At 35.6% G+C, this 12,532-nt stretch overlaps 1 long non-coding RNA gene across 3 annotated transcripts; it reads left to right on the top strand.

The window, feature by feature from the left end:
• The first annotated feature begins 3,716 nt into the window (after window positions 1-3,716).
• On the top strand, window positions 3,717-12,039 carry LOC108890885 (uncharacterized). 3 transcript variants are annotated; one of them, XR_007809853.1, is made up of 6 exons: window positions 3,717-3,924; window positions 5,687-6,134; window positions 7,307-7,754; window positions 8,927-9,374; window positions 10,541-10,681; window positions 11,911-12,039. It is a non-coding gene; the product is annotated as an uncharacterized LOC108890885 (long non-coding RNA). The 3 variants fall into 3 exon arrangements; XR_001962209.2 differs by having other exon boundaries at window positions 10,541-10,710; XR_007809852.1 differs by lacking the exon at window positions 3,717-3,924 and adding an exon at window positions 4,048-4,146 and having other exon boundaries at window positions 10,541-10,710.
• The last annotated feature ends 493 nt before the right edge of the window (window positions 12,040-12,532 follow it).

The raw sequence follows: 12,532 nt of genomic DNA, 5'->3' as shown, positions 1-12,532 counted from the left end.
GCGTTTCTCTGAAATACTCTTTCCTGTAAACCAGATGAAAGTTTCAGTTTAACTCTTTCAGTATCTGAAAGTGACTTCACAACTTATTAACCTGTGTACCAAGCACTGTTACCCTATGCCACACACTGCTCAGTGTACTATAATATATTTAGAAAGGAAAGTCTTTATATCACCAGAGAGTGATTTAAGGATGAGAAGAAAGGAGACTTAGAAAGATGGAGAAACTAACGATGGTTCAAATAATTCAAGATTTTTTTAAAAAGACGCAGGGGGAAAAAGAGACAGAAACTCATTCAGAACAACCCCAGGTGCCATGTGATTCAGACATGTAGGCTACAAACTCAGAAAGGAAGAAATTCAAAGTTCACAGCCTTCAAATCCAGATGAAGTGTGGTAGAGCTTGGCTGGTATAATCTGCAGTGATGTAATACAGACAGGTTAAATTGCTAATGAAAGCAAAGATTTAAAGAAATACAAACAATTGTCTATAGATATTTTTTTCACAAAAATGATAACTGATAAAATAAGGTCTAGAATACAGGGGTAATTTTCTGAGCGGAAAGCAACTCAGTCTACATCTAAAGCTCTTCTGTCTTTCGTAGGCTTATATCTGCATATCCATACATGTTCTAAAGTGGTTTAAACCGTGATAAACACATACATGTAGAAAAATATTGCTGCCTTATAGCCTTATGTTTTTTGCATGCAATAAGAGTCCCCTGGGTAGAAGAGGTAGAACATGAGATTTGCAGCATGAATGTGCAGCTAACAGCTCTGCAGAAAGTATCCAATGCAATCATGTGTACAGGCATGAATGGATCTGCTAAGAATTTAAGCTGTTTTGAGAGAGAGGAGAGGTGATTATACAGTCTATTTATACTTTATTACTACCTAAGATTGTTGTTTATTTATCATGTTAATTAGTCCTTCTTAACTGTAATTACTTGGACCTAAGCAAAACTGGTCAAACCTCTAAGAATCAAATCTAATCCTAATGTTTATAATATCTTTAGAATGTATGTATATATGAATAGAAATTAATTCATGAAGGAAATTGGAGAAATGGAAACAACATTCTTCTGCAAAACATCAGAAAAATCACATAATAAGAGAATCTAGTGCCACACTGACGAGCAAACAGTGATGGTGTGATTGCAAAGAAAAATGAGTGCATCAGTCTGTTATTATTCTTGTTATTGTTGCATCCTTGATAAATGCCAAAAAAGAATATGTGGTATCTATATATATATATATATATATATATATATATATATATATATATACTATATATATATATATATGCACACACAAACACACACACATATGTGGCATCTTAAATATGTGAGTAGGAGTCACTTATGTTACTTGTCGATAAATAGTTGTGATGCCTTTATGGCAGATGATTATGAGTCAGCTTGAGCTTAGCGGCAAGCAGGGGTGGGAAAACAGAAAGTCGGTGACAGTTGGTAAAATGAACAGGGTTGACTACAGTTGACTACAGGCAGAAGGTGAACTGAGGTCACAGTCTTAAAGTTGAACAGCTGCTGAGCTGCTGGCTGTCAAAGAGCTCAAGATAAACTGCGTTGGTGCTTTTATATGAAGGCGTCTATTATTATATCTAACCTGTGTATGAACATGTTGTATTTAACTCAAGTGTCTTTCTATTTATTTCAGCATGTGGCTCTGGAAAGCACCTGTAACTCTCTTAATGGTTTTACTTTTAATTTCTATGTGAGTTGTTTTTTCAGGACCAACTGAAATTAACTGCTAAATGACTTCTGACTAAAACTGTTTCAACTGTCTCCCCATGGGGACAGCCTGATCATGATGATGTGAGAATATTGTTCAGAGGAAGATGTGCCTTGTTTGACTGAAGTTGTGGTGTTTGTAGCTTGTGCAAAGGGTCTTAAAGTTGTTGAAATATACACCACCAACAGCTGCTGCAATGTAAACAAATAGTACAATTATAAGTACAATTCCTACAGAGATAGATATTTATATTAAAGAGTATATATCGTTATTTTACCAAGCAGAACACTGGAGCTGCTGAAATGCTGCTGCTTCAGTTAGTTAGTTTTTTGTGTTTTGACAGTGTTATTGTCATTCCACCACTGCAAGTCAGACAGATCCTTACGACTAACATGTGAGGCTTGATAAATATCCATATGTTTTTTGGCCTGTAAGTTGTTGTCTGGGGGATGTTGTTGGTCCGACTGTTTAGTTAAGACATGGCTAACACCAGGTGTCACTTGCTGCTTCAGCAATGGTTCAGTTAATTTATTCTTTCTGTATGATTCATGGGTGCAACACAACTTCAAGTGTTTTATTACTGTTTTTTTGTTCTCTTTGTGTGTCTGTAGACTGGGCTCCCACAGTCAGGAGGAGGTGGTGAAGTCCAGAGATGACAAACATCAACAAAGTCACACAGAGGGAGCAGAGGCCTCACTGGATCTTCATGGGTCAACTGAAAATCCAGGGCCATAGGACATCACTGAGGTCTTGATGATTCACATGGTAAATTAATTGTATTATAGTGTCTTAGATTACAATTGGATAAGGCAGATGTGATTCTGAGTTGTGATGTGATTCACTGGTTCAGTGAAACCACTGGAGACTTGCCAAGTTATAGTTCTGTTACTTTATTATTTCAGGTGGGTAAATGTTGCCCAAGCCCCTTATATGAAACATTGTGAACACAACAAGCTAAAACCTAATTTTCATCCAAGCTAGCTGTCCTCTGAGTTGGAGAAATAACCTAGATTTTTATTTACATTTAACATTTGTGGTAAATTTGTATTTTACTTAATAATACACTGTGCAGTTAGGATTCTAAGACAACGACAGGACACATTATAAAACTTTACATCGTAGTTGTGTGTAGTTTAAGTTTCTAACCCCACTTGAATGAAGTGAACGTTTTCAATTCTCCTGTGCAGTAGTTTAAATTTTAACCCTTGTAATTAATTTAAGGTTTTAAAGCTGAATCATTAAGTATTGTATTTAGGATCTATATGCCTATATAATGCAAAATACAGACACAGCATCTTTACATCCTCATAATTACATCACAGACGGTAGCAGAAATACTATGAAAACATGCTGATTCATAATAAAAGCCTATTAAAAGAAAGGTTTGTCTCTGGAAAATGATTGTGTGGAGATGTCATGTCACTCAACCTGAGATTTTTATTTAACAGACTGTATCAGGTGTTGCAGCATAAGTTTTGTGAATGTGCTCTTCCGTCTACAGGAGCTCGAGATAATTTTGTAGTCCATCACCTAAAGATAACACTTAAAGGCATAAATAAATATGATGTTGACAATGTGCTTATATGTATTCATAGACTATATAATTCATACTATACATGTTCTTGTTAACATGTCTCCAAATTATTATAAATATTTGTTGCAAAAGTAAAACTACAGATAATTTTCAGCTGCTTATTGTTCTCTGTAGCAAGACCCCATTCTGACATCTTTCTGGAAGCCTCCAGGGTCTGGCCCGGAGCAGGGTCTGAACCAGTCTCTACACCAACTGGCTCAACCGCACAGCCGCAAGCAAACTTCCACACCACCAGGCCCCATTCACTCTGAAAGGTACTCCCTCAGCGCACCTCGGACTTCTCTTTAATGTTGACATGATCTTTCTAGACCTTAATGTAGGCGGAGCAGAGTCAGTTGGCCAATTGGCGTTCTTTCTGTGCGTGTGTCGTCATCGGTCATGACCTTTGGGAGGAGCTCAGAGAGGCGGAGAAACGAAGTTAGAAAAACAGATTAAAGCCAAGTTTAAACCGGTGCTTCGGTTTGTCTGTACTGTGAGAAAGCTTAGTTACCGAAGAAGCCTGGATGCTATAACAAGCTTTGGAGCTGCTTTTCTGTCGAACAGGAGTGAGGATGGACGCCGAATACACCTGCGACGCGAAGGTAAGGCTAAGGAGCGTACTAGCTAGCGGCTAGCGTTAGCATTTGCGTTAGCGCTGAGCGTCAGCATTAGCCTTCCTCTTTAGTTAAATCTTTTGACCGTATTTCCATTTTCAGTCGTTTTTATCGCGAGGGTACGAGTGTGTTTGTATTTCCCCGACCGACGCGTCCCTGGCATGAGTTGTGGATCCCCAACGTGGACATGTGAAAACTGAACGAGCTTGGGTCTGTTTAAATCCTTGTTGTAATTGTTCACAGTCACTTTGCCGACATTTTGCATCTCTTTGTAACTTTGTGTTCCATCATGGTTCCATTTAACTCAGTTTATAGCTGTCTATCATACCGATGTCATCGTTTTGTGTCTGTTTGTGGTCATTTGGCTGCTTTACACTTGAACGTCAGCGTTAGCATTAGCGGCTATTGTTAACATTAGTCTTAGCCTTTAGTGATGCTTTTTGGGCTTTTTCCTTTTTGTTGTCGTTTTTATTTACGTGGGTTAAAGTGTGTTTGCGTTTCTGTGACTATAGCGTCCCTGACAGGGGTTGTGGGCACCCTGCGGAGGCAAAGTAACTGTTTAGTAGTCTGTCTGATTATCATGTCTTTGTGACCATTTTGTGTCTATTGTGGTCTAATTCCATCGTTTTGCGTCTTGGCGTCTCTGTAGTTCTGTGTCCATTCCTGATAATTTGCTGATAATTTGTGTACTATGTGTATGACTGACTTAAAATGTGAAACTAATAAGACAGAACTGCCATAAACAGTAAAATTAGCAGCGTGTTTACTACTATTGACGTGAGTAGCAGCCATCTTTGATTCTAATGTCGGGGTTAGTGTGTTTTCTCCGACTTTCCGGGTTGGAAACCCGACTTCACGGGGCGTTCCAGTTGACTAGGCTTATGCTAGTTGCAGCCGGATACTGTCTCACAGCTTTTCACCTGACGAGAAATATCATCACGCTTCGATATCTTAAGATCTCGTGGCACGAGATCCCGTCCCACCCCACGTGATTAGTCATTTGTTTGTTTGGACTATGCTTGATTGAGCAGAGTTTGGTGTTACAGGCAGACTACATTTTGGCTCTGTGCGTTACATTTTGACACCGTACAAAACAATATCAATTCTACAAATAAAATATTGGATTGAGTTGTTCATAAGTGTTAATTTTAACTGTTGGTCAGAGGTTGATATTAATCATGTCTTTACAGTGTGTAACAACCAGTCCTATAGTTATTTACTTAAAATGTTCACATAATCTTCTGATAAGACCTTTGTAAATTTGGCTGTTATTCATTAAATGAAAACAAAACAAAGACATTTTAAATATGTGTTAATAAGAAGGTTGAACTTTGAAAAAATGATTCTGTATGTGACTGTCTGTGGTGGAGGAAATAACTCAGACTTTTTACTGAAGAATAATAAACAACACAAGTTAAAATCCTGCATTCAAAATTTTACTAAACTGTTAGTGTTTATTATTCTTGTGCAGTTTACAGTAACATACACAACTGCTTCAGTGATTAGTTGATAGACACAAAATTAATAATCATTTAATTTTTTCCCAAATATTTGTTGTTGTTGGTTCTTTAGGAGGTGATAACAGTCAACTGTTCATTTTCTGAAACAGCCCTCTAATATTTGTAAAATGCTCTGATGCAGCTGTAATGTTGAATATTTATTTATGTTTTCATGGTTTAACTGTCAATGAGGAATAGGTAGTAGTGTATTGATCATTTTCCTTTGTATGTTTCTCTTTGATTTCCTCCAGGCGTCACCACTTTGTCCACAACATCATCCACGATCGCAGAGACATGGTCCATGATCGGAGAGACATTGTTGAGGATGAGGGAGACATCGTCCACAATCAGAGACATTGTCCACGATCGCAGAGACCTTGTCAAAGATGAGAGAGACGTCGTCCATGATCAGAGACATTGTCCCATGCTTCGTAGAGACCTTGCGATAGAATCGGCGGAGACGGGGGTCACCGATTTGAAGGCATTGCCCGCGATCATGGAGACATTGTTGATGATCACAGAGACACCGTCTATGATCTCAGAGACATCGTCCACGATCACAAAGACATTGTCCATGATCACAGAGACTTTGTCCATAATCTCAGAGACATTGTCCGCGATCGCAGAGACGTAGTCCGCGATCACAGAGAGTCTTCATACAATGAAGAAGTTCTTTGAGACCAGGACAGAGACCTCCAGGTAATTCACAAATAGCTTTACATCAACTGTCCAACACAGAGTACTGACATTGTCTATGTTCAGTATTCAGTATATCAGAAAAGTGTAATAATAGAAGTAATCTGCAATAAAAAAAAATGCATAAGTAATCTGTATTAATAGAACTAATGTAAAAAGTAATTAGCAGTATCAGAAGTAAGACGTAATAGTCAAAGTAATCTGTTAATGGACGTAGTTTGCAACAGTAAACTTAATCTGTAAATTTAGAAGTAATGTGTAATTAGAAAAGTAATATGTAATGGGAAAAGTAATGTAATATTAGAGGTAACAGTAAAAGTAATCTGTAATATAAAAGCAATGCAGACGTAATAGTAATTCAAAATAGAAGTAAACATGTCACAGTATAGTAAAGCATCAAAAATGTCATAGTATAGTAAGGTATTAAATGTCAGATGTTATTGTTGTTGTAAAGGATCAGTCAAAATGGGACTGAAAAACTTCTTAACTTCAGACATACTAAACTACACCGTACAAAACAATATCAATTCTACAAATAAAATATTGGATTGAGTTGTTCATAAGTGTTAATTTTAACTGTTGGTCAGAGGTTGATATTAATCATGTCTTTACAGTGTGTAACAACCAGTCCTATACTTATTTACTTAAAATGTTCACATAATCTTCTGATAAGACCTTTGTAAATTTGGCTGTTATTCATTAAATGAAAACAGCACAAAACAAAGACATTTTAAATATGTGTTAATAAGAAGGTTGAACTTTGAAAAAATGATTCTGTATGTGACTGTCTGTGGTGGAGGAAATAACGCAGACTTTTTACTGAAGAATAATAAACAACACAAGTTAAAATCCTGCATTCAAAATTTTACTAAACTGTTAGTGTTTATTATTCTTGTGCAGTTTACAGTAACATACGCAACTGCTTCAGCGATTAGTTGATAGACACAAAATTAATAATCATTTAATTTTTTCCCAAATATTTGTTGTTGGTTCTTCAGGAGGTGATAACAGTCAACTGTTCATTTTCTGAAACAGCCCTCTAATATTTGTAAAATGCTCTGATGCAGCTGTAATGTTGAATATTTATTTATGTTTTCATGTTTAACTGTGGATGAGGAATAGATAGTAGTGTATTGATCATTTTCCTTTGTATGTTTCTCTTTGATTTCCTCCAGGCGTCACCACTTTGTCCACAACATCATCCACGATCGCAGAGACATGGTCCATGATCGGAGAGACATTGTTGAGGATGAGGGAGACATCGTCCACAATCAGAGACATTGTCCACGATCGCAGAGACCTTGTCAAAGATGAGAGAGACGTCGTCCATGATCAGAGACATTGTCCCATGCTTCGTAGAGACCTTGCGATAGAATCGGCGGAGACGGGGGTCACCGATTTGAAGGCATTGCCCGCGATCATGGAGACATTGTTGATGATCACAGAGACACCGTCTATGATCTCAGAGACATCGTCCACGATCACAAAGACATTGTCCATGATCACAGAGACTTTGTCCATAATCTCAGAGACATTGTCCGCGATCGCAGAGACGTAGTCCGCGATCACAGAGAGTCTTCATACAATGAAGAAGTTCTTTGAGACCAGGACAGAGGCCTCCAGGTAATTCACAAACCGCTTCACATCAACCATCCGACACAGAGTACTGACATTGTCTATGTTCAGTATTCAGTATATCAGAAAAGTGTAATAATAGAAGTAATCTGCAATAAAAAAAATAATGTATAAGTAATTTGTATTAATAGAACTAATGTAAAAAGTAATTAGCGATATCAGAAGTAAGACGTAATAGTCAAAGTAATCTGTTAATAGATGTAGTTTGCAACAGTAAACTTAATCTGTAAATTTAGAAGTAATGTGTAATTAGAAAAGTAATATGTAATGGGAAAAGTAATGTAATATTAGAGGTAACAGTAAAAGTAATCTGTAATATAAAAGCAATGCAGACGTAATAGTAATCCAAAATAGAAGTAAAAATGTCACAGTATAGTAAAGCATCAAAAATGTCATAGTATAGTAAGGTATTAAATGTCAGATGTTATTGTTGTTGTAAAGGATCAGTCAAAATGGGACTGAAAAACTTCTTAACTTCAGACATACTAAACTACACTGTACAAAACAATATCAATTCTACAAATAAAATATTGGATTGAGTTGTTCATAAGTGTTAATTTTAACTGTTGGTCAGAGGTTGATATTAATCATGTCTTTACAGTGTGTAACAACCAGTCCTATACTTATTTACTTAAAATGTTCACATAATCTTCTGATAAGACCTTTGTAAATTTGGCTGTTATTCATTAAATGAAAACAGCACAAAACAAAGACATTTTAAATATGTGTTAATAAGAAGGTTGAACTTTGAAAAAATGATTCTGTATGTGACTGTCTGTGGTGGAGGAAATAACGCAGACTTTTTACTGAAGAATAATAAACACAAGTTAAAATCCTGCATTCAAAATTTTACTAAACTGTTAGTGTTTATTATTCTTGTGCAGTTTACAGTAACATACGCAACTGCTTCAGCGATTAGTTGATAGACACAAAATTAATAATCATTTAATTTTTTCCCAAATATTTGTTGTTGGTTCTTCAGGAGGTGATAACAGTCAACTGTTCATTTTCTGAAACAGCCCTCTAATATTTGTAAAATGCTCTGATGCAGCTGTAATGTTGAATATTTATTTATGTTTTCATGGTTTAACTGTCAATGAGGAATAGGTAGTAGTGTATTGATCATTTTCCTTTGTATGTTTCTCTTTGATTTCCTCCAGGCGTCACCACTTTGTCCACAACATCATCCACGATCGCAGAGACATGGTCCATGATCGGAGAGACATTGTTGAGGATGAGGGAGACATCGTCCACAATCAGAGACATTGTCCACGATCGCAGAGACCTTGTCAAAGATGAGAGAGACGTCGTCCATGATCAGAGACATTGTCCCATGCTTCGTAGAGACCTTGCGATAGAATCGGCGGAGACGGGGGTCACCGATTTGAAGGCATTGCCCGCGATCATGGAGACATTGTTGATGATCACAGAGACACCGTCTATGATCTCAGAGACATCGTCCACGATCACAAAGACATTGTCCATGATCACAGAGACTTTGTCCATAATCTCAGAGACATTGTCCGCGATCGCAGAGACGTAGTCCGCGATCACAGAGAGTCTTCATACAATGAAGAAGTTCTTTGAGACCAGGACAGAGGCCTCCAGGTAATTCACAAACCGCTTCACATCAACCATCCGACACAGAGTACTGACATTGTCTATGTTCAGTATTCAGTATATCAGAAAAGTGTAATAATAGAAGTAATCTGCAATAAAAAAAATAATGTATAAGTAATTTGTATTAATAGAACTAATGTAAAAAGTAATTAGCGATATCAGAAGTAAGACGTAATAGTCAAAGTAATCTGTTAATAGATGTAGTTTGCAACAGTAAACTTAATCTGTAAATTTAGAAGTAATGTGTAATTAGAAAAGTAATATGTAATGGGAAAAGTAATGTAATATTAGAGGTAACAGTAAAAGTAATCTGTAATATAAAAGCAATGCAGACGTAATAGTAATCCAAAATAGAAGTAAAAATGTCACAGTATAGTAAAGCATCAAAAATGTCATAGTATAGTAAGGTATTAAATGTCAGATGTTATTGTTGTTGTAAAGGATCAGTCAAAATGGGACTGAAAAACTTCTTAACTTCAGACATACTAAACTACACTGTACAAAACAATATCAATTCTACAAATAAAATATTGGATTGAGTTGTTCATAAGTGTTAATTTTAACTGTTGGTCAGAGGTTGATATTAATCATGTCTTTACAGTGTGTAACAACCAGTCCTATACTTATTTACTTAAAATGTTCACATAATCTTCTGATAAGACCTTTGTAAATTTGGCTGTTATTCATTAAATGAAAACAGCACAAAACAAAGACATTTTAAATATGTGTTAATAAGAAGGTTGAACTTTGAAAAAATGATTCTGTATGTGACTGTCTGTGGTGGAGGAAATAACGCAGACTTTTTACTGAAGAATAATAAACAACACAAGTTAAAATCCTGCATTCAAAATTTTACTAAACTGTTAGTGTTTATTATTCTTGTGCAGTTTACAGTAACATACGCAACTGCTTCAGCGATTAGTTGATAGACACAAAATTAATAATCATTTAATTTTTTCCCAAATATTTGTTGTTGGTTCTTCAGGAGGTGATAACAGTCAACTGTTCATTTTCTGAAACAGCCCTCTAATATTTGTAAAATGCTCTGATGCAGCTGTAATGTTGAATATTTATTTATGTTTAACTGTGGATGAGGAATAGGTAGTAGTGTATTGATCATTTTCCTTTGTATGTTTCTCTTTGATTTCCTCCAGGCGTCACCACTTTGTCCACAACATCATCCACGATCGCAGAGACATGGTCCATGATCGGAGAGACATTGTTGAGGATGAGGGAGACATCGTCCACAATCAGAGACATTGTCCACGATCGCAGAGACCTTGTCAAAGTATAATGTAATGGGAAAAGTAATCTAATATTAGAGGTAACAGTAAAAGTAATCTGTAATATAAAAGCAATGCAGAAGTAATAGTAATCCAAAATAGAAGTAAAAATGTCATAGTATAGTAAGACATCAAATGTCGGATGTTGTTGTTGTTAAGGATCAGTAAAAATAGGACTGAAAATAACTTCAGTTGATGATCAGAAATTCTTAATCTTGTGGAATCTTGTGTATGTGTTAGACATACTAGATTACACCGTACAAAACAATATCAGTTCTACAGATAAAATATTGCATTGTTCATAAGTGTGTTAATTTTAACTGTTGGTCAGAGAGTGATTTTAATAATATCTTCATAGTGTGTAACAACCAGTCCTACACTTTTTTACTTAAATTTTTCTAAATAAATGCTGCTAAGACTTTTGTAAATTTGGTTGTTATTCATTAAAGGAAAACAACACAAAACAAAGACATTTTAAATACGTGTTAAAAAGAAGGAGGTTGAAATTTGAAATAGCTACTCTGTATGCTACAGTCTGTGGTGGAAGAAATACTCTTTTTACTGAAGAATAATAAACAACACAAGTTAAAATGCTGTATTCAAAAATTTACTTAACAGTATAGTATGGCGTCAAAAACGGAAAAAAATGTCATAGTATAGTAAGGTGTGAAAAATGGTCCAAAAATGTAGCACAGAAATGCATTAAAAGTTCAAAAAATAAGGACTGTTTCACATAATCGGTTGTTAATACCTCTTGTAAATGTTATTCATTAAACGAAAATGATGCAAAACTAAGACATTTTAAATATTTTTTAATAAGGAGAAGGTTGAAATGTGAAATGACGATTCAGTATGTGGCCGTCTGTGGTGAAAGAAATACTCAGACTTTTTACTGAAGTATAATAAACAAACGCAGTTAAAATCCTGCATTCAAAAATGTACTTAAATGATAGTGTTCATTATTATTGTGCAGTTCACAGTAACATACATGATTACTTCAGTAATTAGTTGATAGACACACACTTAACAATGACTTTTTCCCAAATATTTGATGTTGGTGGTTCTTCAGGAAGTGATGCCAGTCAACTGTTTATTTTCTGAAACAGCCCTCTAATGTTTGTTAAATGCTGAGGTTCAGCTGTAAGGTTGAATATATATCTGTGTTTTCATGATTAAACTGTTGATGAGGAATAGGTAGTAGTGTATTTATCATTTTCCTGTTTCTCTTTGGTTTCCTCCAGGTGTCACCACTTCGTTCACAACATTGTCCACGACCGCTGAGACGTCGTCCACTATCACAGACCGTCTTCATATAATGAAGTTCTTTGAGACCAGGACAGAAGTCTCCAGGTAATTCACAAACAGTTGAACATCAACTGTCCAACACAGAGCCACAGACCTTCAATTGTTTATGTTCAGCATTCAGTAAATTAGAAAAGGGTAATAATAAATGTAATCTGGATTATAAAAATAAGGTTTAAAGTAAACTGTATTAATAGAAGCCTGTGAATATTCTCATTCATCCCAGGTCATAGTTATCTCAAGGTGCTTTCGATTAAAACTTTCCTTGAGATGTATTCATAGAAGTAAAAGTAATTAGCAATGTCAGAAGTAAGACAAAGTTATCCATTACTGGATGTAGTTTGGAACAGTAAAAGTTATCTGTAAATTTTGAATTAATACATATAACAAAATGTCAAAAACCATGAAAAAAAGTCATAGTATAATGGGCTGTCAAAAATCACCAAAAAATGTCATAGTATAAGTATGGGCGTCAAAAAGTGTCAAAAAATGTCAATAAGTATAGTATGGCATTCAAAAATCACCAAAAAATGTCATAGTATAGTATGGCATCAAAAAGGT

Source organism: Lates calcarifer, unplaced genomic scaffold, assembly GCF_001640805.2.
Source record: "Lates calcarifer isolate ASB-BC8 unplaced genomic scaffold, TLL_Latcal_v3 _unitig_1818_quiver_2843, whole genome shotgun sequence".
In the NCBI taxonomy this organism is placed as follows: domain Eukaryota; kingdom Metazoa; phylum Chordata; class Actinopteri; family Centropomidae; genus Lates; species Lates calcarifer.
This window is presented reverse-complemented; position numbering and strand designations above follow the sequence as displayed.